General features: G+C 53.1%; 1 protein-coding gene across 1 annotated transcript in view; it reads left to right on the top strand.

Annotated features, from left to right (window-relative positions):
• Nucleotides 1–54, top strand: part of esrrb (estrogen-related receptor beta) — a 5529-nt gene extending 5475 nt beyond the window's left edge. Inside the window, exon 3 of the mRNA XM_043700219.2 lies at nt 1–54. This exon is cut by the window's left edge and continues 577 nt beyond it. The gene's annotated coding sequence lies outside the window, so the exon portion shown is untranslated.
• The last annotated feature ends 7446 nt before the right edge of the window (nt 55–7500 follow it).

Here is a 7500-nt window from a genome sequence, read left to right as displayed (position 1 = left end):
CAAAGGGGGATTTCTGGGAGGAACGTTGAGTAAGTGACGGCCCTGGGGTCGGGATTCCAGTTGAATCCAATTGGGTGTTTTCTCTGAACAGCAACACTGATCCCCTCAGTTCATCGCCAGCTGTGAACCTGACACCCAGTCACAACCCACAAACTGCAGGGATGTCTGACCCGGCTCAGAGTCTTCACTCATCCCCCTCACTGACCCGTACTCCACAACACATTTACAAAGGGCATTATGGGTCAGCACAGGCTCAGCGGGCCGAAGGGCCTGTTCCTGAGTGGTCGGTCTCTGACGTGCTCAGTCTGGCCAACACAGGCCGGCTGGAAATTCTGATTGAAGTCAGAGCTTCAGAGTGAACCCACGCTCCCCTCTTCCCCCCTCAACCTCCCCTCCCACCTCACCACTCCACTCCCCCCCATACCCACACCCACCCACACACCCCCACACCCTCCACACCCACCCACACACCCCCACACCCACACCCTCCACACCACTCCCCCCCATATCCACACCTACACCCACACCCTCCACACCCACCCACACCCCCCCACACCCACACCCTCCACACCCACCCACACACCCCCACACCCACACCCTCCACACACCCCCACACCCACACCCTCCACACCACTCCCCCCCATATCCACACCTACACCCACACCCTCCACACCCACCCACACCCCCCCACACCCACACCCTCCACACCCACCCACACACCCCCACACCCACCCTCCACACACCCCCACACCCACACCCTCCACACCACTCCCCCCCATATCCACACCTACACCCACACCCTCCACACCCACCCACACCCCCCCACACCCACACCCTCCACACCCACCCACACACCCCCACACCCACACCCTCCACACACCCCCACACCCACACCCTCCACACACCCCCACACCCACACCCTCCACACCACTCCCTCCCCCATACCCATACCCACACCCACACCCTCCACACCCACCCACATCCCCCCATACCCACACCTACACCCACACCCTCCACACCCACCCACATCCCCCCACACCCACACCCTCCACACCACTCCCTCCACCATACCCACACCCACACCCACACCCTCCATACCCACCCACACACCCCCACACCCACACCACTTCCCCCCACACCCACACCACTCCCTCCCCCATACCCACACCTACACCCACACCCTCCACACCCACCCACACACCCCCACACCCACACCACTCCCCCCACACCCAAACCTATACCCAAACCCTCCACACCCACCCACACACCCCCACACCCACCCCCCCCACACCACTCCCCCCACACCTACACCCAAACCCACACCCTCCACAACCCCACCCACACCCACACCCCCACACCCACATCCTCCACAGCCACACCTACACCCTCCACACCCACACCCACACCCCCACACCCAACCACACCCACACCCTCCACACCACTCCCTCCCACATCCACATCCACACCCACACCCTCCACACGCACCCACACACCCCCACACCCACACCTTCACACCACTCCCCCCATACCCACACCTACACCTACACCCCCACACCCACACCCTCCACACTCACACCCACACCCCCACACCCCCACACCCACACCCCCACACCCCCACCCCCACACCCACTCCCAGTCCCACCCCATCCCCTCAACCTCCCTCTCACCCCCTACCCACCCCCCCACCTCACAATCCCCTCCCACCCATCCCCCCAACATCCTCAGCCTCCCTCTCACCCCCTACCCACCCCCCCACCTCACAATCCCCTCCCACCCATCCCCCCAACATCCTCAGCCTCCCTCTCACCCCCTACCCACCCCCCCCACCTCACAATCCCCTCCCACCCATCCCCCCAACATCCTCAGCCTCCCTCTCACCCCCTACCCATCCCCCCACCTCACAATCCCCTCCCACCCATCCCCCCAACATCCTCAGCCTCCCTCTCACCCCCTACCCATCCCCCCACCTCACAATCCCCTCCCACCCATCCCCCCAACATCCTCAGCCTCCCTCTCACCCCCTACCCACCCCCCCACCTCACAATCCCCTCCCACCCATCCCCCCAACATCCTCAGCCTCCCTATCCACTCCCCACCTCACACCCACAGAGTTCTCTTTAACTGCAGCCTCATTGGACAGAGGGAATAAGGAAACTAGACCCTACAAATGAGTCACCCTCAGCCTTTCTCTGTATCTATCACACCCCAGCCTGTCTCTGTATCCCTCACCTTCTCCCTCACCCTCTCTACCTCCCCTTTATCCCTCACCCTTTCTCCATGCCCCTCATTCCCCACCCTCACCCTCACCCTCACCCAGAGTCAGGACGCTTGTGAGAGACGCTGGGTAAGGGGAGTCTCCTATCTCAGCGTTATGTGACTCTGTCCTTCCCCAGTAACTCTGAGTTTGTTAATAATACTGTCAACGTCCACAATTCCTCACTTTATTGTACAAAAAGGTCGTAGGCCTCGATTAAAATGTAATAAAACAGAAATCGAGTTTTCCAGACCATTCACTGATCCTTTAAATCGTGACAGGTTTGTAAGTCAGTTATTAGACAGCTGTCTGTGTTCAGTATTGTCCAGAATACACATTCTTATTTCTGGATTATGGGAAAATCTGGAAGATATGGCATAGTTTGGGAATTTCCTGGCCTGGACCAGGTGGGTTCTTGGACAATGATGTCGACAGTTTAATGTTCGCTGTGGTCTCCTGACAGAAAATCAACATTTGGAGGAAAAGAAAGACCAGCAAAGCTTTTAGGGAGATAACGCTGGGTATAATGACCCCTAATTGGTGTAAAACCTGGATAAAGCTGTGGGGTCCCTGTGCTGAGAGCAGCCTTTCTCGATGTAATTTCTGTTTCCACACACATTGGTGGTTAGTAACAAAAGTCATCTGAGGGGCTGCAAGTTTCTCTCTCTCTGTCAGATTCCCAAGAAATACACACAGAAAGTTTCCAAATGTGCACAGGGCGACCTCATATCGCGGAATTGTTTCTGCCGTTTCAGTTATCTGCGGTTTACCGCGGCGCGAACATATTACAGGGAATGTTCTGGAGTCAGGGCCCAGGAGGCTGCTGGGAAGGCATGTTGAAGTGAATGGATTCGCTCCTATCCCACAGTTCTGGGCTTCCCCAGAACGTCCTGGAGCATATCCCCCTTGGGTACGGGAGGTCTGCTGTATTTGTAATTAACCCTCTAAACCCTGAACTGTGACAACCTTCCAAAGCCTCGGGACCATGTTCAGATTTTGACCTGAACCAAAGCTTGTCTATTTAAAGCTTTCAGCCGTGAGAGTTAGCACATTCTGTGCTTTGTTTTCACACCATTAGCTATATTTCCTTTCCCACTTTTGATTTAAGTATTTAGATTTAAATATCTTTTCTCTGTGGAACCTGTTGGCCTTTTGTGTGTGTGTGTGTGTGTGTGTGGGTGGGGGGGGGGGGGGGGGTCTGTTTGGAATCAGCAGGGTGTAGTTCTAAGTTCAAAGCTTAAATGTTAAGGTGTTGTGTTTGCCTCTTTGTAAGAGAAGGTTAGTCGTACAATAATGAGTTTGTTTCTAGATCATTAAAGAAGCCTATTGAAAATCTTGCTACAAAATAGAATTATTGGCCATTCTGATTATTGAGGCAGGTGTATCAGCGTTTGCCTGTGTGACCCCCTGATCACTGGTGAATAGTTTATGGACTAGAAGTTGGGATCTTATACACAGACAAACGGAAAACCGCGTGCCAGTAATTCACTTAAGGATGTGGGCATCGATGATAACCAGTATTTACTGCCCGTCCCTAGTTTCCCCTTGAGAAGGCTAGGGGTGAGTTGCCTTCTTGAACCACTGCAGTCCATGCACTGCTGTGGGTAGACCCACAATTCCCTTAGGGAGGGAATTCCAGAAGAAAGTGAGGACTGCAGATGCTGGAGATGAAAGTTGAAGAGTGTGTTGTTGGGAAAGCTCAGCAGGTCAGGCAGCATCCGAGGAACAGGAGAATCGACGTTTCGGGCAGGAGCCCTTCATCAGGTGACCCAGCCACACTGAAGGAACGGTGAGATATTTCCGAGTCAGGATGGTGAGTGGTTTGGAGGGAACGTCCAAGGGGTGGTGTTCCCATGTATCTGCTGCCCTTGTCCTTCTAGATGGAAGTGGCCATGGGTTTGGAAGGTGCTGCCTGAGGGTCTTTGGTGAGTTTCTGCAGTGGGTCTTGTAGATGGTACACACTGCTGCTCCTGAGTGTCGGTGGGGGAGGGGGTGGGTGTTTGTGGATGTGGGGCCAATCAAGCGGCTGCTTTGTCCTGGATGGTGCCGAGCTTCTTGAATGTTGTTGGAGCTGCCCCCATCCAGGGCAAGTGGGGAGTATTCCATCACACTCCTGACCTGTGCCTTGTAGATGGTGGACAGGCTTTGGGGAGTCAGGAGGTGAATTACTCGCTGCAGGATTCCCACCCTCTGACCTGCTCTTGTAGCCACTGTGTTTATGTGGTGAGTCCAGTTGAGTTCCTGGTCAATGCTAATCTCAGGATGTTGTTCAGTGATGCTAGCTCTTTCAGAAACCCATACAGACACAATGGATCAAATGATCCATAAATGGTGCTGAACATGGTGCAATCATCACTAAACATCCCCTTTCCTGACCATATCTTGGAAGGAAGGTCCATTAAACCATATGCCTGGAAAACGATATAGCCTGGAAAAGGACTATTTGAGGAGAAAGTGAGGTCTGCAGATGCTGGAGATCAGAGCTGAAAATGTGTTGCTGGAAAAGCGCAGCAGGTCAGGCAGCATCCAGGGAACAGGAGAATCGACGTTTCAGGCATAAGCCCTTCTTCAGGAACCAGGGCTTATTTTCAGCAAAGGACTATTTGGCCCATCTTGTCCATGCCAACCCTTTCTAATCCCATCTTCCTGCACACAACCCCATAGCCCTGTAGCTTACAGCACTTAAGGTACAGATCCAGGTACCTTTTTTAGGAGTTTAGGGTCTCTGCGTCCACGACCAGCTCAGGCAATGATTTCCAGACACCCACCACCCTCTGTGTAAAAAGCCTTTTCTCCACATCTCTAATCCTTCTGCCTTTTAGTTTGAATCAATGACCCCTGGTTTTTGAACTCTCTGCCCAGGGAAACAGGTTCCTCCTGTCATCTCTATCCCTCACAATGTTGTATCCCTCAATCATGTCATCCCTCAGCTTCCTCCGTTCCAAGGGAAACAATCCCAACCTCTCCACATAGCGACAATTCTCCAACTCTGGCAACACTCCAGTAAATCTTCTCTGTACTTTATCCAGGGCAACTACGGTCTTTCTGTAATGTGGTGATGAGACCTACACACAATACTCCAGGTCATTGATGAAGCAACTGAAGATGGCTGGGCCTAGGGCACTCCCCCAAGGAACTCCTGCAGAGATGTCCTGGAGCTGAGATGACTGACCTCCAACAACCACAACCATCTTCTTATGTGTCAGGTCTGACTCCAACCAGCGGAGGGTTTGCCCCTGATTCCCATTGATTCCAGTTTTACCGGGGCTCCTTGATGCCACACTAAGTTCAATGCAGCCGAGATGTCAAGGGCTGTCCCTCTCCCCTCCCCTCTGGAATCCAGCTCTATTGTCCATGTTTGACCCAAGGCTGTAATGAGGTCAGGAGCTGAGTGGCCCTGGGGGAACCCAAACTGGGCGTCACTGAGCAGGTTATTGCTGAGCAGGTGCTGCTAAATAGCACTGTTGATGACACCGTCCATCACTTTACTGATGTTCAAGAACAGACTGATGGGGCAGTAATTGGCTGGCTTGGATTTGTCCTGCTTTCCATGTACATGACATACTTGGGCAATGTTCCACATTGTTGGGTAGATGCCAGTGTTCTGGATGTAGGTTTGCTCGCTGAGCTGGAAGGTTCATTTTCAGATGTTTCATCACGTTACTAGGTAACATCTTCAGTGGGCTTCCAGGCAAAGCACTATTATAATTCCTGCTTTCTATTTATATGTTTAGGTTTCTTTGGGTTGGTGATGTCATTTCCTGTGGTGATGTTATTTCCTGTGGTGCTGTCACTTCCTGTTCCTTTTCTCAGTGGGTGGTAGATGGGGTCTAACTCGATGTGTTTGTTGATAGAGTTCCAGATGGAATGCCATCTTCAAGGAATTCTCGTGCGTGTCTCTGTTTGGCTTGTCCTAGGGAAATGACATCACCACAGGAAACCCAAGCATATAAATAGACAGCAGGAATCACCAACAGTGCTTCACCCAGAGGACCACTGAGGATGTTACCTAGTAGCTCAGTGAACAAACCTACATCTAAAACCTCAACCTGAGATACAAATCTTCTCAAAACCCACTAGGATGCCAGTGTTGTAACTGTACTGGAACAGCTTGACCAGGGGAGTGGCAAGTTCTGCAGCAGAAGTCTTCAGTACTATTGCTAAAATGTTGTCAAGGCCTGTAATCTTTGCAGTATCCAGTGTCTCCAAGTGGAGTGAGTTGAATTGGCTGAAGATTGGTATCTGTAATGTGGGGGACCACTGGAGGAGGCTAAGATGCATCATCCACTCAGCACTTCTGGCTGAAGATTGCTGTGAAAGCTTCAGCCTTATCTTTTGCACGGATGTACTGGCTCTTCCATCATTGAGGATGGGGATATTTGTGGAGCCTCCTCCTCCAATGAGTTTAATTGTCCATCACCATTCATGACTGGATGGAGCAGGACTGCAGAACTTAGATCTGATGTGTTGGTTGTGGGATTGCTTAGCGCTGTCTATCACTTGCTGCTTATGCTGTTTTCGAGGAGAAAGTGAGGTCTGCAGACGCTGGAGATCAAAGTTGAAACTTTATTGCTGGAACAGCACAGCAGGTCAGGCAGCATCCAGGGAACAGGAGATTCGACGTTTCGGGCACAGGCCCTTCTTCAGGAATGAGCAGAGAGTGTTCAGCAGGAGAAGATAAAAGGTAGGGAGGAGGGACTTGGAGGAGGGGCGTTGGAAATGTGATAGGTGGAAAGAGGTCAAGGTGAGGGTGATAGGTCGGAGTAGGGTGGAGGCGGAGAGGTCGAGAAGAAGACTGCAGGTCAGGAAGGCGGTGCCGGGCTGGAGGGATTCGGCTGGAGGGATCCGACTGGGAACCCTCCAACCACAGGGGATGAACTTGGACTTCACCAGTTTCTTCATCCCCCCTCCCCCCACCTTGTCTCAGCCGCTTCTTAAATACTGCAAAACCATCAGTTCCTAAACTGGATAATTCCGAGCGTGTGGGTGTGTGGGTGTGTGTGTGTGTGTGGGTGTGTGTGTGTGGGTGTGTGTGTGTGGGTGTGTGTGGGTGTGTGTGTGTGTGTGCGCGGGTGTGTGTGTGTGTGCGCGGGTGTGTGTGTGTGTGCGCGGGTGTGTGTGTGTGTGCGTGGGTGTGTGTGTGTGTGTGTGGGTGTGTGTGTGTGTGTGCGCGGGTGTGTGTGTGCGCGGGTGTGTGTGTGCGCGGGTGTGTGTGTGCGCGGGGGTGTGTGTGTGTGTGTGTGTAT

The sequence above is a fragment of the Chiloscyllium plagiosum genome, unplaced genomic scaffold, assembly GCF_037043375.1.
Source record: "Chiloscyllium plagiosum isolate Xiang-an unplaced genomic scaffold, Cpla_swu_hap1 HiC_scaffold_8, whole genome shotgun sequence".
Classification (NCBI taxonomy): domain Eukaryota; kingdom Metazoa; phylum Chordata; class Chondrichthyes; order Orectolobiformes; family Hemiscylliidae; genus Chiloscyllium; species Chiloscyllium plagiosum.
This window is presented reverse-complemented; position numbering and strand designations above follow the sequence as displayed.